Here is a 20,681-nt window from a genome sequence, read left to right on the forward strand (position 1 = left end):
TATTTCTGTGGTGTGGTGAATATTCAAGAAAAAAAAAAATTCAATTCCCAATCGTGTCGTGGTCAGCTAGTATATTATGTGAATTTTGTTGAATAAAATAAAGAAAAAATATAAAAAAACGGGCTAGCAAAAAGATATAAAAAAAATAAAGAAAAAAAAAGATACAAAAAAGTATCTCTCTTTATTTCGCAAAATTATAAGAAAAAAGAAAAAAATTTATATTATAAAATAAAAAAATTTTATTCAAAGTGAATTTCGCGATTTCAAGTTTGTTGTGTGTTAACAATATCAAACCAATCTTTTGTTTTAAATATTTTTTTTTTCGTTTCGTGTGGTTTTTTAACAAGTATATTTTATATATTGTTTAATCGGCACGTCATCTTTTGTGGAATTATCTATTTATCTGTCGATTTGACCATTTTTTTTTGTATATGGGATTATTGCTGAAATATTTATGATCGAATTTGATTTACAAAAAAAAAGAACAACGAATAAGAAGGAGATAAAAAAGATAATATCAAGAAATATAACGGTGAGTGACACTTTTTTTTCTTTTTCTGTTGTCTATAATTTGCATAATTGATATCTTTTGTTTAAGATCTTGTTTTTTTTTTTTTTGTTGAATAGAACGAAATAATGTTTATGTATAAAATGTTTAAAGAATTTATTATTACCTTGTTTATTTTTGTTATCTTTATTTAAAGTTTGAGGTTTTGTTTGAAAAGAATTCTTTGAAATAACTTAAAATTTCACTTTATGATGGCTGAAATTTTAAGATTTGGTTTATAATAAAGAAAGAAGGTGATGATTTTGCTAAAGTATAGAATCTTATAAGAAAATAAGAAGTAATAAAAATTTGTAAGGAAAAATTCAAAACTAAATTCACTGCTTCTCCTCACTTAATCAATTATAGTTTAATATTTCACTGAAACTTGACATATTTTGGTAGAACTTTGAGCTAGCATTTGATTCCGATATTAAATATCAATCATAACATCACGTAGGTACATATTTTTGAGTGTTGATTATCAAATATCGTTTAGTTGAAATTCAACTCTGATTCTACTTAGAAGGCACAATAAGATAATTTATCTTGTTTTAAATCTGTTAGCGAACATGTTTTCTTAGTTTTTTTTTTTGTTTTTCAACTTACTATGGTTCAAAGTGTTAAGTTACATGGAATACACTCGTATGAACAAAAGAAGAAATATCACGTACTTGCTCTTATGTTATTAGTTCATTAGAATAGAAAGAGTTGTGTTAATTTTCAAAAAAAAAAATGTTATGCTACTCTCATGCAGATAAGTAATTTGGAACATGGTTTTCCAATAATATTTATTTTCAAGAAATTTCATTTAGATTGTTTAAATTGTTTACGAAAAAATAGACATTGAAAAGAAATCAATTCTTTCTAATAGTTTTTTCTTACATTATAGAGGATTTGACTAGTTTAAGAATACTCAATTTTCGTTTTCCATAAAATTTACCATCCTGATTTTTTATTTTTTTCTTAAAATACAATGATAAAAATTAAAATGCATAATTTAGTAGAACGTTATTACTATTATGTTAAAATTCACTTAAAATACTAAAGAATTTTAAAAAATAATAAAAGAATATTTTTAATTTAATTTTAATTAAATCTTGAAAATACCTAATATAAATTTTGTAATCAAAAATACAAAAATATATTTTTTAGTAGTTTAGAGCTCCAAAACAAGTTTACCATAAAATTCGTTGTTTTCAGATTCTTTTTTGAAAATTTTTAGATTCATTTTTTTTAAATATAGTTTTTAAACATATATCAATTTTTTTCAAAAGAAAAATAATAAAACGGAGATGTTAATAGACATAAAAAAACAAAGTTTTTAAAGAATTCATCAAACCGTTTTCAAAAAAATTAAAAGTATCATAGTAAATAGATCTATTCGTTAATGATTTATCTTTTAAAAATTTTTAGTTTTTGTTATTTAAGCTCCTTAACTGGCCCATATTTAATTTTGTGGTCCGTAAAATAACCCAAAAAAAAAATGTATCGAAAACCGTATACAAACGATTTACAATTTTTAAAATGTATCGACTTTAAAAATTTTGTATCAGTAATTACAACGTTCCTTTTCCTTTGCTTTCCTATGCTTGTGTTCTCTTACTGTTCATGATTAGATTATTGATCATTGAAGATCATCTTTAAAAAATATTATTTTTTTTTAGAGTGATTTTGGTACGCTAAAAAATATCTTTTCACTTAAATTTCCATGCATTCTTTTGATTTTTAGTTACCAAATTTTATAACCGAACCGTTTTTTTAAAATGGTTCTAAGAAAAGTTGTATCTTTGTAATTACACTGCAATTTAAAATAAAATCAATTTTTTCCAAACTGTTTTATTAATGATACCTGCCATAGAACAGTTTCCGTGATTTCTTTCTCTCTTGTAAAAGATTGAATCGAAAACAATGAAAATTTTAAGACGAAATTTTTTTAAAAAAATATAAAAAAACATCTTACTATGTAAAAAATTCAAAAATTCTTTGTTTGGATGTTCAAATAAATTAAAAACGAGTTTTCGAAATTTTAAAACTAAGTTTTTATATTTTTTTATATTTCTTATTAAAAATGAATACTTAATTTAATTAAAATTATTCTTTTGAAGCCTTAACCCTCAAAGCATCTTTTACCATAAGAGCATATTCGTTCGACCCAGTCATGCTTTTTATTTCAACTGATGTTTTATCTTATACTTTTTTTTACTATCTTCTGTCTTATGCATAAATGTGCCTTTGAATATAAATATCAAACGAATAAGTAAAATAGTTTGAAAAAATTCTAAAACTAGTTTATATTAGGTGTAAAATTCAGAATTCTCAGGCAATTAGTAATGTTCACAAAATAATTTTAAGAATAAGATTAATTGCTTAATTTATACTTATTTATGAAAAAACTGCTAAATTACTACTAAACTAGTTTTGATATAAAACTTGTTTTAAAATTAATTGAATATAGTTTGACAGTTTTATTTATTATTTTTTTTTTTATTGTTTTTGTCAATAATTCTATATATAGGTAAATTATAATTTATCAAAAATTAAATTATCGATAAATTATATCATAATAATGAAATTATAAGACAATTTATTAATTTTTCCAAGAAAACATTTTTATTATTCATGTATCAATTCTTTAGCTTGTATCAAAGTTTTAAAAGCACTTAACCCTTAAAAATTAGTTTCTTTTTGTATCATCTTTTTTAAAATTTTTCGCAAGATATGGTAGTAAATTCATAGTTAAAAATAAACAAATTCTCAATTTGAACTCTCAAATATAAAATACCAATTTTTTCATAGTTTTAAACACAATCAATCATTCAAAATATTTGGAAAAAAATGATTGATTAATTTTGGAAAAGATGTACAAGATACCATAGTTAACGACTGTGAGTAATTTAAATGTCATTTATTAAATTCCTCATAAATTGATAGTTTTCATTTATCAACTTCTTGATCTACTTTTAAGCGGTTTAAATAAAGTAATATAATATCACAACAAAAACATTACTGTTAAAAAAGGAGCCAAGTTCTCCTATGTTGAAATTATGCTGGCACAAAAAGTACTGAGATGTAAAAGTGTACCAAGTTCTAAAGTTTGGGTTCAAATTCGTATCAATAAAATTTTGATTGTTCTCTTGACAATTTTTCTTTTAATTACCGATTTTTAAAGTTATTTAAAAAATTGCCAAGTAAACAATCAAAATTTTATTGATACGAATTTGAACCCAAACTTTAGAACTTGGTACACTTTTACATCTCAGTACTTTTTGTGCCAGCATAATTTCAACATAGGAGAACTTGGCTCCTTTTTTAACAGTAATGTTTTTGTTGTGATTTCACTACTTTTTGCAAGGTATGGCTGTAGAATTGAAAATCTCTATATTTGATGAAAATTCAGTGAAAATGAGCGGTTGCCACGCCCCCTGTTTTAAATTCTCAAACTTTAAATTTTTTCCTTTGTATAAACTACCATCTATACCATTCTACCAAATTTCAAGATTCTACGATAATCAGAAGTGCTTTATTATATTTAATGAAAATTCAGCGGAAATGGGCGGATGCCACGCCCCCTGGCTGAAATTCTCAAATTTTAAATTTTTTCCTTTGTACAAACTACCAGCTCTACCATTCTACCAAATTTCAAGATTCTACGATAATCAGAAGTGCTCTATAATATTTGATGATAATTTAGCGGAAATGGGCGGATGCCACGCCCCCTGAATTGAAAATCTCAAATTTTCGATTTTTCCCTTTGTATACACCACAAGCCCTATCACCGTGTAAAATTTCAAGTTTCTACGTTAACGGGAAGTTCTCCATAATTTTGATGATCTGTCAGTGAGTGAGTGAGTGAGTGAGTGAGTGAGTGAGTCAGTCAGTCAGTTACGGTTTTTGCGATTTTTGAAGCCCTATATCTCAGAAACTACTCATCGTAAAAGGCTTAAATTTTGTGAGGAGTTTGGTTTTGACAAGCTCAATAAATGTAGCGAGTTTGAAATTTCTAGCATCTTTGGTGTGGAAGTTAGAGGGGGTCGAAAATGGCCTGAGTTGTTTCCTGTAAATAAGGGTGTAGTGCCAAAGTTGCTAGAGAACTTGGCTGGGCACTACCGTGCCCCTTGATTATGTAACTTTTATTTTAATAGCAAGGTTAAGGCAAACAACTAAAAAAATATAGGTAAGAAAAATTGTATTTCACTCATTTTGCAGAAGAAACGAGTTCTTAGTCTCCAAAATCGGCGTTTCTAAATCAATACGAATAAAATTGAGATTGAAACGAGGCAATTGGGGAAAATTCTTCTCAACCCACGAGTAATTCGAATTCTTATAAAAACCAAATGAACGTAACCATTAGAACACCAAATTCATATATTATGCAAATAATTATTCCATAGCAAATACATTACGAAGAATGTTGTCTCATTAACTATTTAATGAGTTCAAATAAAGTTTTAATGTAGTAAATTTAAATTATAATCCCTTTCAATATGGAATTGCTTTTAATTTAATAACCTTACAAAAATTAGGTTGACGAATTTGGATTTAACTTCCACGTTTAAAGTACATAATTTAATTAACAAATTTACTGTCATTACAAATCCTTTAAAGTCAAAAGTCCTTCAACCCATTTAAGGTCAATTAAAACAATACCGTCTTTTTGTTTAACATTTTTATTAAGTGTTATTTACCTTTAAGTGAAACAAAAGTCTCAACCAAAACGTTTAGTCATTTTTTTTTTAATTCTTGAGGCTCTTAAACCAGTTCACTGGGTCAATACAAAATATCAGTCATTGTCCTGATTTGGTTATTCACTTATCACCTCTCATAATCTGGGAAACATTAAAAAAAAACAACAAAACAAAAATTTTGGACCACCAAACTCGAGATTTTGAACCTTTAATCTGTGTGTTAACCTCGTTAATATACAGTTGTGTCATTTCTTAAAGAAATATTGTATCTCTCTTGTCCCAAAGGTTTTTTTTTTGTGGTCAAAATGAGTCAAATGCAAATGTGTTACGGATATTATAATATAAATAAAAGTTATTAATTTAGTTGCATATCATTGTGTTATGTATGAAGGCTTCTGTATACATAATACCTATACACTAAACATGTATGTAATATTGTCTGGTAAAGTTTTTGTCTTTGGTGGTCTATTGCCTTTGGCTATTCGGGTGCAAAACTTTAAATGAAAATATTTTTAATAATTATGACTATTGGCAATTTGTCTTTTAAGTTTTATGGCTAAGATTAGTTTTGGTAAATCTAATGCATGTGACTAATTTCAAACCACGAGTGATTTATCAATTTTAAGTTTTTAAAAGTCGGAAGCATATTGAAAATTAAAGTATTTCTTTGAAGTTGTTTATTTGGCTTGACGAATTTATTTATCTGCCAATATTTGCAAACAAAAACTAATTTTACAAATTAAGTCCATTCAATTTTGTTGATGATTATTCAAGTTGACAACAGCCCCTTTAAAGAAAACTTTTAGAATTCTTTACTAAATATGTACATTACATACTTCTACCATAAATATATCTAAAGTTATTTCCTATTTGAAAAATAAAAAAAACAAAACCTTTTTTTTTTGAAAAAAATATCGCTCATACGCCACAGTGTCCCATACGTTTTTTTATTTTGTTTGATACAACATCTATGTAAATAGTTCTACGTAACACCTGCTCTTAAATAGGGCGTAAAAGGTTGTCATGTAACACAATCAAATCACTTTTCATCAACAAAAAAAGCCAAAAACCCAAAACATTTGAAAACTAAATGACTTAATTGGTTTTGTTACATGGTCGTTTTTATTGGTACGTCATTATAAAATTTTGTGGTCAAAAAGTCTTTTAATTCATATTCAGGTTCACCAAAAGAAAAAAATGTTACATCACATAAAAAAATCAACCATTAATCGGAGACTTACTCGAACACATACACAATATAATTCTTATTTCAATTTTGATTAATTGTTGAAGTGGTAATTGAGATACAATTCAAGTTATGATTTGTTTTCTTTAGTTTCTTTGAATTTCTTGTTGGTTGCTGTTAAACTCAACAATATAACCAACCCAGCACTTTATGGGAAGTGTGTATATGATGTAGAGAAAGTGTTTAAATGGGCGCGCTTAAAATAATTATTTTATAAAATACTTCCAATTGTTGTTTATATAGTTTTTTTTTTCTCTTTAAAAATTTGATATCGGTAATCTTGACTTGCGCCATCGGGAAAATCATCACAATAAACCACATTAAATCACCTGTGATTACAATTTTTTTTTTTTTTTTGAATGAAAGGTATAGGTCTTTGTGGGATAATTGTTAGGGTTTGACTTGGGTACTTGGCGTTGAAAGCTAAAGGCTTATGAGATAGACAATCATATCTTATCTAATCAATAAATTTTTAAGATTTTTTTTTCGAAAATATATGGACAATGTTCCAAAGTTATATTTTTTGATTTTATGAAAGTTTGTCAACATTAATATTTTGAAATTTGTTACACTGTAAACGTTTTTTCCCACTAAGAGCCAATTTTTCAATAGACAGATAAACCTGAGTTAAGACTTATTCCTACGAATAAAAGTTTTTTTTATATTGACATTTTTTATTCTTCTGATAGTCTTACTTACGATTGAAAAATCAGGGCTAAATGAAAAAAATAGGTATAATCTTATTTGAAAAAAAAAATGCAATGTGCAATATGTAATAACAGAATGATTTTTCGTCATTTCTTAATAAAATTACAAAGCACCGATTTTTTCACACCACATTAAACATTGAACGCAAAATTTAACTAATTTACTGTTCAATAAAATAGCATAAGCCTGTAAGACCTAAGTTCTTTTAAATGCTAATGGCACGGCAAAGGGAATAGAAAGATAGGAGAGTTTTTTTTACTTGCGATATAGGTACCTACTATAGGACAAGTTTATAATTCGTAAAAAAAATCGAACTCGAGATAAAATTTTTACGTGACATTACGATGATGGAGAATGCTAAAAAAGTGGGTCCGGCAATTCTGTCTGTCTGTTTGTGTGTCTGTCTCTATCTGGAGCTGGAGCCTAAACGAGTGAAGTGATTTTCTTCAAACTTGGTATTTAGCAGTTTTGGGTTATTCCCTACAGGGTACATTGAAATTTTATTTTTATGACCAAAACTAACGGTACCTGCCATATAACGGAAATACAAAAGTTAATTTTTTTCAAAAACGGCTCTAGATAGATAGATAGATATATATATAATAATATTTTTTGTACCGTTTAGTACCTGCCATAGAACGGTTTTTTTGGTTTCTAAATATCTCGTACAAGACTCACCCGATTTCTACGAAATTTTTTATACAAAAGCGTTTAAGTAGAAATAATATTAAAATTAAAGAAAATTTTCAAAAAACACATTTTTGGATTTTTAAAAAATATTTCAAATTTTTTTTTCCAAAAATCAATTTTTTGAAAACGGATTCACGAAAAATTTTGAAATTTCGTTTTTTTTGTGTAAATTAATAATTTCTTCAAAATGGCATACCAACTTTTTTTTTGAAAAATGTTAGAAAATTTTTATATATAAAAAATTATTTTTTAAAAAAACGACTCCAACGATTTTCGAAAATTTTTGTCTAAAAATAAATTTTTATACAAGAAATAAAATGGCATACTTCGTTTTTTGTATAAGATCATTTAAAACGGTGTTTTATTAATTATAAAAACACTCAAAAAATTTTTCGTTTATGCTATTTTTGCTACAAATATACAAACAAAAATCTAACTTATTCAATATACAATATTCATGCAGGCATATGCAATATGCATACGCACACAAATTTTGTTCACCCGAAATAATTTTGTTCGCCCCGAATTTTAAAAGCTGTTTCTTAAATGTTCCAAGTACGGGGGGTTTTCCGTACGTGAACAACTTTTCGCCCGCAACTCACAATTCGGGAAAAGTTAAATGCATTTTTTTCCGGGTGGAATCTTTTTCACGTCAAAAACTCACATTTGGGCTGATTATTATTTAGCTCAACAAAAGAGATTCGACTGAATATAGCTATGTTACTTGTTTGAATTCCATCCTTACCAATGGAGAAAGAAAGAAACAGAAAAAAAAAAAAACAAACCAAAAGATTGGAGAAGTTCTGCATATTTTGGAAAACGTTTAGAGCGACTCAAAACAGCAAAAGGGACAGTCGCAAAAAATGTTTTTGTTCAAATCCTTTTTTTTCTGCAAATAAGTGACTTGAGAGAATAGAGCAAATAAATTGCACCAAAACCAGGAGCTCCCTGCAAATATTTAAGTAGGTCTTCTGCAGATGTAGAGATAGAGACGTCTTTCGGCTCTTTTAAATTGCTGTTAACAATCACTCTTAGTAGCTCAAATCTAAAGCCTTAACTACATTGGCTCAAAAAGTGAAAAAGTACAAAAGTGAAAATTTTCAAACGCATTTTTGTATGGTTTTTCGGGCTAGAAAATTAAAACAAATGATACAGAATGCTTATTTTTTCGTCCAAAAATCAATTTGTAAACTATCTTTTACAAAAAAATTCCGCTAGCGAGAAAAAAAAATATTTTCACTTTTGTACTTTTTCAAAAAGTGGTGAATGTAGTTAAGCCTTAATATAATTAATTTTTATATTTTATTGTTTCTATGAATGAATGTTGCTTTTTTGGGTGTTTTTTCTACAATATCTTAGAATTTAAGCTTCGACCAGTTAAGTTGAGGTTTAGAAAGAAGGATTCAAGTTCAACATTCGGCTACCAATGTGGCTTTCGTAAATAAAAATATATGTATAGTGAAAATATCACATTCGATGTTGAAGTTTCTTTCACTTTTTGTAATTATTTTGTTTAAAAATACAATTCTCACTCAATGAGTGTGTAATCAAATTTATTTTCTGTTGACCTCAAACAACCTTATAACTTCTATTTCAACTCAACAGAAACTTTCGATTATGCACTTGGTTATCCTTTCACCTTAGATCATGCACCATATTCATTTGCAGAAAGCAAATAAATAATTTTGAAAGTTTTGTTTTACGAGTAATTTGCTAGTTGACAATCAAACGAAACAAAATTAAGAAATAATTTTTGAAAGACAACAAGAAATAACCCCTGCTCTGGTAATCCTTAAATAAACACCAATCAGCTTTTTAGTCCATTTAAAGAAAATAAAAAGGATACTTTGTTATTTCTTCAAAAGAAAACTGTCAATTCACAGTAAGGCATATTCGGCAACGGAAGAAAAATTATTGAATCCCAAATCGGTAAAATCGGGCGAGGAGGAAGTCTAAAATATACTCAAACTTAAATGCTGATGCTCACAAAATCGTATAGGTACATTAAGGACAGTGTTTAAAAAGAGTTACTACTCTGTCTGTTAATTATGTTTTAAGAGTATATTAAAAACATAATCACCATTACTAGGATAGTTAAAGATGGCATACATTTCCGCAAAATAAAAACTAAGCTCTATCATGCCAATGTGCAATATGAACGTGTGTTTCTCTTATCCCGTCTGTCTCTGATGGTCTGATGGGTGCAGTAGGTAGGTTATACCGCATGAAACGCATCGTCATGGCATTTGGCTCAGTAATCACTATAATAACCGTTAACTTAAGCTTAATTTCATAGAAAAACAAAACGAAATAAAAAACAAAATAAAAACATAACAAAAAAAAAACGTGAAGTGTGTAACTGACACAGTCAGCACGCTTCGTCATATATTCAACTTCCGTGTGAAGTATTTTTTGTTTGTTTTGTCTCTGTCATTCGGGCACCAATGTTCTTAACCTACAACAATAGTGACAAGTTGAAAATTTCAAATTCCAATGAAATGAAATATAATTCGACCTTACAGCTGGACACAGTCGCCAGTCGTTGTCAATTCCATGAATGTCAAAGATAACACCTGTTTCGATGGTTATTGTTTTTTTTTCAAGTTTGGCTTTGAACGGTCTTGAAATAAATAAAAATATTTGTCTTTCCAATTTACCTTCAACTGGCTGCCAAATTGTTGACTCTTCTTTTTTTTTTTACTTTTTCGTTTTTTTTATTATTTTGTCTTTCATTGCGATTCACTTCCTTGTGGAAAATTAAATTCAAGCCAAACCATTGGAATCAATGGAAAATGCAATTCAAATGAAAAATTTAGATACAAAAAAAACTAACGAAAACGTCACAATTCACTTTCACTAGGAGTGTTGTTGTGTTTTTTTTTTGTTTTTGTTTCTTGGTATTTTCATTGTGAACAGATCATGATTGCATAGGCTCACGGTGGTGATGATGGTGTGGTCTTTTGGCGGCTAAAAAAAGTTAGTTTCTTACGTCAATGTTTGATGGTTTTCCATAAAATGAGACAGGCTTTCTTTTAAAGTTCGAAAGATTTAACACGCTATTGTTTTATTTTGTTTAGTTTTTTTGCTTTTTTCCAAATGAACTCATCTTTTTTTTCTTTGTATCATCCTACTCATCATGAGGATCATGGGAAATTTCTTTTTTGAACAAAAACGAACTGATGATGATGGTATGATGAGATTGCAATCAATTTAAGCTCGAGGAAACCGATTGATTTATATCGGAAGAGGCCTTTTGGCATATTTGTAGGTTAGGATTAAGGAAAGGAAATATATGAAGTGTACATACCTAGATATATTTTTTTGAAGGTGGTAACGAAATTGAAAGTACTTAAGATCCAAATCTGAAGGAAGTATAGTTTGTGAAAGGAAATGTAGAATGTAGGAAATGAACCAAACTTTTTGCCAAATCAATTGATGATCCAAAATAAAGAGGCTACTACACACATAAGTTTAATCTTTGTCTTTGGCGATTTCATAATGTGTTTTGGTACCTATTTGAAAATAACAATTATGATATTGTTACGAAGAAGCTACCCAGAAGCACTGTAAAAATCTATCAATGTAATTGTCATTTTTTCTTATTGTCAGTTTTAAAAAAAATAAACAAATTTAAAGCGAAAACTTGATGAATTTTGGCCTATCAAAATCATATATTTTATATATAATAGTTAAAACCGGGATAACTATTAATTAGTGGTTCATAACTATTTAAATAGTCACATATTACTTTTTTAATAGTTAAAATTGATTATTTTATAGTTAGTTTGGAGAATACGAGTACTTCGATTGACTATTAAAATAGTCACAATAACTATTTCTTTAAATTCTTTCATAGTTATCTAGATATTAACTAGTTTGTTCTCTGAGTGTACAATCGGATGATAAGTTTTTGAAAACAACAGCAAACTTTCAAGACCTAGTCTAAAGAAAAAGATAAATCCTTCGATTAGAGGTTTCTTTTCAAAAAATGTTATTGAAATTATGAAAATCTAAAAAATCGATTTTTTTTTCTAAATTTTACATAAGTGTTGGCCCATAATGTCGAAAAGTTTCAGTTTTTATCTAGAAATATCCGTTTATTTCATTTTATATTCTGGTGAGAAGATCTCACATGAGATTGGCATGTATTTATCCCTCTGTAGGCACACCTCTTTTTTGCGAATTTGGTATATACTTTTTCATGTCGCTTGAACTTTTTTCTGTCTCACTATTTTATAGAGAATCATATATAAAATTGATGTAGAATTTTCCGAGGAATTCGAATATTGTATTTACAACTTCAAAAAAGGTATTTTCACCCTAATAAAGACACTTTTTAGTGAACACCTTTTATTTTTGTCCTGCCAAATTCGCACCCGTGTGCCGATAGAGGGTTACTCTGGGTACTGTTTTTATTCAGTCCAGTCCAGTCCCATTTAATACTGGGACAAACTTTTTTAAGTCGAACTTTCGATTAATATTTTAATTTTTCAAAACCATTGATTTAGGCTTCAGTTCGAGTAATTGAAAAGAAGTGAATTCATTGCAAAGATTTGAAGTTCTGGTAGATGCTAAGACCAACTTTTTTTGGATTGTCAATTCTCGAGTCTGATGTTTAGATTCTTTTAAACCTGCGCTAGAACTTACCACTTTGTTTAAGACCCAAACAGGAAAAGACTTAGGACGGAATTCATAGTGTCACTGAAGTTGAGAAATTTCCTAAAGTGAATAATTTTTCATAGACATAAACTCAAGTCCAGAATTTTCTAAAGAAACGTCTTAGGAGACATTATTACTCGAGGAATTCCTCAGTTCGCACTTATAATAGGTAGTCAAAAACTTGACGAAATACTTAAGTTTTTTTTATCACTCACTTAAGTTTTTTTTATATCACGCTTACGAAGACGGACATTTAAAATATTTTTTTTAGTTTATTTGTGTATTATTAAATCGCAGCAAATAGACAAACTACCCGATACCGAATTATTAAAAAAATTGTATTTTTAGATAGCAGTTTACTCAAATCAGTCGCATTTCATTGTTAACTTGATTGCGAAAAAAATGTTCTCAAGTCAAGATTTTACTTTACTCAAGTAACTCAATGTAATCGCTTGATCAAATGCTAAAGTTGAGAAAAATCACAGTACACAAATAAGGTAATGTCTTCTGAACGTTGTCAAAATTTGTTTGTCAAAAATGGGCACCAATCTGTCAGCTCGGCCTTTAATTTTTATATTTCAATAGCAGTAAACAGGAAATTTGTTTTAAGTTATAAAATGTCATTTGAAAAAATTATAAATTTAAAAATAACGAATTTTCTTCGTGTTTCTACACGGAAAGTGGTCAAATTGTTAAAAAATTAGTGGTGTGCGTGTTTTTCGGTTTTTGTGCGTTTTTCGTCGGTAATTTAAAACAATTAAGATTTAAGGATTGACATTGGTCACCAAATTGTCATATTTTGACAATTTGGCGACCAATGTCAGTTCGGAAGATATTACCTTTTTATATGTGTACTGTGGAGAAAAATCTCAACTTGAGTTATGACTATGAATTCCGCTCTTACATACTTAAGGTGACGCTCACAGTCTAGGATTGATCTCGGCCTCAACCAAAAAGCCTTCCCAGCCAGCTCGGTGCCAAGGTAGCTGTCTACAGTTGAATCTGGGAAAAAGTGAACTTATAGTCTTCCCTTCAGATAAATCAGATAGTGAAAAATATTTTTCAAGTTACGAATCCAATATGCGATATCGTGTTTCTTACATATTTGATATCAAAAATTTAAACGCCAAGGATTTCTAAGACAGCACAGAATTGATCTTATATATTTTTCGTTTTTCGTATTTACATATGTACATACCTACAAGCTTAAAATTATTTTAAACCCAACTGGAACTCTTATGATTTTGTTGCTATAAGACATCAAAATTGTTTTTATGATTTTTCTTTAAAGTTCCGAAAATACGTTCGTTTTAACGGTAAAGATGTGGAGAAAACTAAAATTTAATTACAATCATAACATTATTGGATATGAAAATACATCGCTTATTGTTATTTTGATAAAACAAAAAATCTTCAGATTGCCATAAAATGTATTAGAAAATTTGAAATCGAATTAACGATTTAAAAAAATTTCAAAATAAAGGACCAAGTCTCGGTGATGAATTCTTAATACTCAGTTTTATATGTGTAGAACAATATCCAGCCATGGAAAAAAGCAACACTTAAAAAAGGAGTTTAATTTATAGTTATGTTTATAAAATTCGAGACAAGCTCTTTGAATTTTGAAAGCTAATCTTTGGCGATATTATTCCACGGAAGTAGTTAATTAAATTATGCATTATAAAATATGTTTTGTATACTTTTACCAAAATTTTATATTTTCTTAGTAAATTAAACGTTCCCATGCAAATTAAACAAAATCTAGTTGGAAAGGAATTAAAAATTAGTTTGAAATGAAAATTTTGTTTCTTAGGTAGAAATTCAAGTGTTCTCACCAAACAAGCGCTGTATGTAAAATACTAATATTTGTTGATTTGTTTTTATTTTATTTTTTTTTTTTTCAAAGAGAAAGAAACAATCACAAGACTAACCTTCAAAAAAATCCTGTTTCTTATCTAAAACAAATTAATTAGAGACTTCAAAGAACTATCCAACATGTAGAATTGAAGATAGAATTTATTATTATAAGAAAAAAAACAATTGAAATCTATAAATCTAATGATAGGTATTTAATTAATTCACGAGCAATATTGTATCTTTCAAAATCAATTTTACTAATTAACGTTTAGTAAATTCTATGAATAGCTCGAATAAAAGCAACTATAAATAATATTATTCAACTTTCAATTTATCTAGTTAGCAAATTTTATTATGTACTTTAATATTCAGATGACGTCAGTTGCGAGAGAGGGCATTAACTTGAGATTTGCCTTTTACATATTGTATAGGAATTATTTCTAATACAATATGAATAACAAATATTCAGTGAATAATTAAATTATATTGTTTATTATTCAAATTAAATCCGATTGTATAACTTTCAGTCGTTAAAGGGATAACAATTCTAATGAAACATGTTAAGGGCTCGTGATGGAATTATGGATACCTATTAAATTTTTTTTTTAAGAATGTGCATGCATAAAAATGGTTTGATAAATACCATTTTGTAAACATAGAAATTAAATTAATCGTTTATCATATCAAGTTTTAAAATGAGATAAAATCTATTTTTGAATTTAATAATCTGCATTGTTGTTTGCATAAAATTAATATATTATCAAATTAGATAAATCAAATTGGATAGATATTTCAAGCTAAAACGAATATTGGAAGGTATTTATTTTTGTCTTTTATAAGGGAAGAGAATATTTGACAAAGAAAATTGTGTATAAATTTTTGAAATTAAAAATTAATTTGGGTCACTGTGGTGTATGTGGAACATTTATTTATTTATTTATTATTTTATTGGATTATCATTATTTACCATATAACAAACTTGGCTCCGATGTTAGTAATCTGGCTGAAAAACTGACAATGTTGTTAGCACTAATTTCCTTTTATGTAATTTTATTTAAAGAAAATTACTAAGCCAATCAAAATTTAAAAAAAGTTTCCTTATTGTGACTTGTAACATTAACAAGCCGGAAGGAATTGGATCATGTCAATCCTGAGCACAATATTCAACATACACACCTCCAATAAATTCATATACTCATTTAAAATTTCTTCATCTAAAAATATTTTAGCTCAAGGCATCACCAAAGCGTTTCTTACAAAATTCCTACAAAAACGAAAACTGACTTGCATTTGATAATATAATAATAATAATTAACCATTCAATCTTCTAGTCAAGTAGAGTCTTGCATAAGTCTATTTTTGTACCTCCAGGAAGTAAATTATCTTTTCATCGTGATCGTCAACACTCTTGTGGTGACCTGAAATTTTTGTTTTCATTCATTCATTCAAAAAAAATATATCACTTCAAATATTTGCCTGCAAGGCAAAAAATTAATAAAAAAAACTATCTATCATAACCAAAGCACTTTCATAAGATTAAAATCATAAAATATCATGCAATTATAACATCAACACTACTACACATAAAAAATAAGATAGAGAGCCTAAGATATCCAGACTTATGGCGATAAATTTCCTCAACGCTTCATTGACTGGACAAGGATTTATCATAAGTCTTACCAGGTTACCTTTTTACGGCTATATCCTACTAGTTTCAAATTGGTATCTACTACTAGACTGTTTTGAATTTCTCACAAAAAAAAAAAAAAAAAAAATTGAAGAAATTTAATGAATAAAAATGCAAAACTACACCAGCTACAATGTAAAAAATTATTATTTATTTATGTTTTGTGTGTTCTTCCGATTCCGTGTTAAGCGGCTAATGAAATTGAAAGTGGAAATCACTAGTTCAAGCCTTCAAGTCTCTTCGTTTCAACTCTTTAAAACTACCAATGACGATCACACACAGTGGGACAAATAGTCTTAATTTGTTGACTTGAAATTTATTCAATCTTTTCGGAAATTTTTTTTCCCCAAAATATTTAAGTTCCTCTAAAATATTATTCAGATCGTAAATCTCTTTGGGAAAAAGTTTAGCTGAAAAAATTACAGAAGGGCTAAATTTTTACTACGAAAAAGGTTACTCTGCATAGAAAAAAAAAGAAAACGTTAAAATTCTTATAAAGTCTTAAAAGAAGCTAAAAACAGACTTTACTGTAGCTATTACTTATGAAACGGTACCAAGCTTTTCCATAAATCTACCTAGAAGCTGTTAAAGATAACTTCCCAAGTTTCTTCTTCATCGCTAAAAAAGTTTTACCGAAGTTCACAGACTTCTACGTTAACTTCTTGGCATCTTTAAACAAACTTTTTACGAAGATCTGCTATAAGAAAATTGTACTGGATACAAACTATTTTTCATCTCGCTAACGAAGTGTTACCGAAGCTCACAGACTTCTATAGTAACTTCTAAATGCATTTAAACAATTTTTCTTTTATAAGAAAATTGTACTGGATGAAAACTTAAAACAAGCTAGAAACTTAAAATTTTCAATTTTTCAATTGTTATAGGAGTTTTTGTGTTAGTTCGGTATTCTCGAATGCGAAGCTAAAGAAAATTCTATTTAGTTAAATTGTTTTCATCTTCTTGGCAAATATTTTTTTGCAAAAAAAAAAAAACCAGAAGAGCTTGATTTTTACTTCGATAAAGCTTCCGTAAGATTTATCTAAATGAAAAAAGGAAGATCTTAAAACGCAAACAGGTTTTATCGAAACTATTACTTAAAAAAAAAGAAACGATTTCCTCTATAATTCGGCTTGGAAGCTGTTAAAGAAGACTCCCCAAATTTTTTCTTCATCTCGCTAAGTGTTACCGAAGCTCACAGACTTTTTAACACAATTTGTAGGTAAATTTAAGCATACTGTTGACGAAGTTGTTAGTTCTTTTAGAAAATTGTTTAGGTAAATTTAAGCATACTGTTGACGAAGTTGTTACTTCTTTTAGAAAATTGTTTAGGTGAAAGCTTTATAGAAGCTTTAAAGAAGCTATAAACTTTAAGATTTTAATTTTGCAGTTTTAAATGAGCTTTTGTGTAAGTTGGTTATTTTCAAAGAAAATTCTACTTATTTAAATTGCTTCCAACTTTTTCTAAAGCCTTTTCCACTGTGTCTACTCACAAGCTAGCTAGTTTGGTTCCGATGGCTTGAGCCAGTATTATTGCTTCTGACGAGTTTTGTATAAATAATATTATATTTGCATTGGATGCTTTGTTATTGATGCAGCTAACAGCAGCAGCTTGCTATATAAGTTTCCCTTTCGAAACCAAATAAGCTTGTAGACAAGTCACAGGCAGCACGGAGTGTGCATTACCGGCTCCATTTAGACTTTGGCTTTGTCATCCATCGAGCACGAGGCGAATGTATCTATTTCTTGATGGCATTTCGTGTACTGCAACAGTGGGGTAGAAGAAGATACTCACAGAGTTATAGTGGAACAATATAAGCCACCACTACTACCATTATAATCATCATCGTAATAATCATCCAGAGAGGTTCAACGAGCCGTGATAATGCAATTGAATAAAGGTGTTTCAGTTGTTTTATTCATTTTTTTTTGCTTTTCAATTGGAGGATGATTTAGTTTGCAAGTTTGTTTTGTTATAAATGCAATAAGCGCGTTGGTAAATTATTTAATTGCAGTAATAGCGAGCACTTATAGCTATAGCGTTTGTACTGGAGGGGAAGAACTTGCGTAATATTTATTTTGCATTCCACGAAGTAATTGGAGTAGCATGATGGACACGTAGACGACCAGACTACTTCAGTTGTGTTTGTGTTTGTTTTTTTTTTATTCAATTTTCTTCAACTTTTTTTCAGTTTTTTTTCTCAGAGAGTGTGAAATTATGTTAAACAAAAAGTTATTAAAAAATATTAGTTGAGAAAGACATGACATCATTTTTGTGCTTTTGGACTTGCGTGCAAAATAAATGTCGTCTGATGATGATGATGGAGTTAAAAAAAAAACAAAAACTTGTCGATATCATTATAAAATGCTGGCAACATTATCCACATTTTAGCATGTCTGAATATTATCCTGTCCATAATGTTTGCTTAATGTCTGGAGAAACCTGTAAAGTTGGTAGAAAAAATGTTTGTTAAACAATTTTTTTTTTGTTTTTTTTTTTTTTATGGGTTTGGTTTGGTGCGGTTTTCGGTTGGGCGGTTCAGTGTTGTCGTTTTTACGTAATGTCTTTTCAATCTTTTTTTTTTTAACTTACAATTCTTTTGCATATTGCTTAAACACCAGACATCTAATTAGTTGTGCACGTAAAAGGCGTGTTTAAGAAAAAAAAAATGTTTGTATAATGTCACTCGAGTGACAATTTTTGAAGGACAAACTACCAAATAAAAATTCAAAATCTCTCAACCGAAAAGCATCAAGAATTTTGGTGAATTTTATTGTTCTGTAAACATTTGGCACGAAATTTTCGACAGTTTTTAAGGTGTTTTGTTTAAATTCTTGTATTTAAATTCTAAACAAGCAATCAAGTGTCATTGTGATAGAAGTAATCGTGCTAGTTGATATGGTTGGCAGAATGACTTAATAGAAAATGATTATAATAGAAACAAAGGTAAATTGACAAAAAATTGTGCCGATTTCTCAAAGAACAATTCACTTTTCGCTGTTTTTTTTTTTTTTTTTATTGTTAATGTGAAATATAACGTTTGAGTGATTCCTTACACATTTCCCATAGCTTATATGAAGAAACTATGGTTTTTTTAACCTTAACTTGAAAGTTAAACTTTGAGGTATGGTGCATAAAGAGCAGCTTGGAGGACGTTGAAATTTTCACACATTTTTACGAGATCTAAAAATCGTACACGTTCAAAAACATTTTGTTAGTATGTCTGCCTCCTGACAAAGATACATATCATAGAAGCTGATTCTTATCTGTTCCTTTTGTACTTCCTGAGTTTAATATCCATGGTACTTAGTCTGTCTTCCGGTTGAATATTTTTTTTGAAAAAAAAAACAATGTAATTTTGCACACATCATTAAATGACTGAGTGATATCTTACAAATCAATTTAAGTTCAAGAAACATGTCAGTCTTTTATTTGGCTGATGAAAGAGTACACTTGAAAAAATTTTTGACACATGTAGTACATACAGATATACAATATACAATACATATTGTTCAAGTTCAATATCCGTAACGGGTTAACATTTAAATTGAAAAATCATAAGACTGACATTTTATTTTTTTTTGACAGACAACCAATCAAGAATAAGGCTTGAAATATGCCTTTTTTGACCATTGAACTTGAAATATTGCTAACAGTTTTATTTGTTTAGTTGAATAAATGAAATATTGATATGGAATAAACAAGTCTTTTACTTGTTAGTAAAATTGATTTGACCTCGATATTTCAACTCATCTCTTTATTAAAATGCACAAAATATATTTAATTGTTTTAATATTATTTTTTTAATAGCAGCAGCTTCAATAACTGTTCCAAGCAATTAGCTTCATAAAATTTTAATTACAATCCTAATGATATTTTATTTTAAGTACCTATATCAAACTATCGGTTCATAGATTTTTAGTTGTCCAGTCGAAAAAAACTAAAAAAAATGTAAAAAACCCTGACAATACTTGAATTTAATTTAACTATTGACTTTCGAATAACTTTGAATTATAAAATATCTCGAAATTCCCAAAAAATTCCCTAAAAAAAAAACTTTAAGTTTCATAAAAACCCTTTCTTCCCAAAAGATTATTTATAGCTAAATGTTAATGTTGAGAATCGATCTATAAGCGACGGATCGGACAAACACGATAAAAAAGTAGCCCAACTTTCAACTTTTCAAACAGTTGTCAAAAATAGTTTGTTTTTCGTTTTCTGAGTGCATACTAGGGAATTTCAGAACTCAAAAATATGTTATTTTCTTCTCCAATTTTATGAATTCTGATCGTTGATTGTTCATAATTGATGAAATTGTAATGAAAGTAAAATTTTAGTCCTTATGACATTTCTGAATTCAATTAGATAACTGAATTATTCTGTTGTAGAATAAATTATATATGTATTATACAATGTATACATTGTTTTAAGCTGAAGAACAAGTACCTACGTGAGATCCAGCCGTGCATTTTATTTTAATAAAAAAGGACAACGATAAGTTAAAAATTTATTAAAAAATTGGCTTAAAATTCTCAAATTCGACTAAGTTATTTTGAAAAAAAAAAAAATAATTTATTGGTACATTTAACCATTCTTATCATTTT

The 20,681-nt window shown here is 28.2% G+C and overlaps 1 protein-coding gene across 4 annotated transcripts in view; it reads left to right on the forward strand.

Moving 5' to 3' along the window:
- Window positions 1-228: 228 nt before the first annotated feature.
- The window catches only part of LOC129918285 (A disintegrin and metalloproteinase with thrombospondin motifs like), a 143,382-nt gene continuing 122,929 nt past the window's right edge, over window positions 229-20,681 (forward strand). For 2 of the 4 annotated variants that reach the window (XM_055998742.1, XM_055998741.1), the window contains exon 1: window positions 229-532. The gene's annotated coding sequence lies outside the window, so the exon portion shown is untranslated. The remainder of the gene's footprint in view (window positions 533-20,681) is intronic. The other 2 variants (XM_055998743.1, XM_055998744.1) reach the window with 2 other exon arrangements.

This window comes from Episyrphus balteatus, chromosome 4 (genome assembly GCF_945859705.1).
Source record: "Episyrphus balteatus chromosome 4, idEpiBalt1.1, whole genome shotgun sequence".
NCBI lineage: Eukaryota > Metazoa > Arthropoda > Insecta > Diptera > Syrphidae > Episyrphus > Episyrphus balteatus.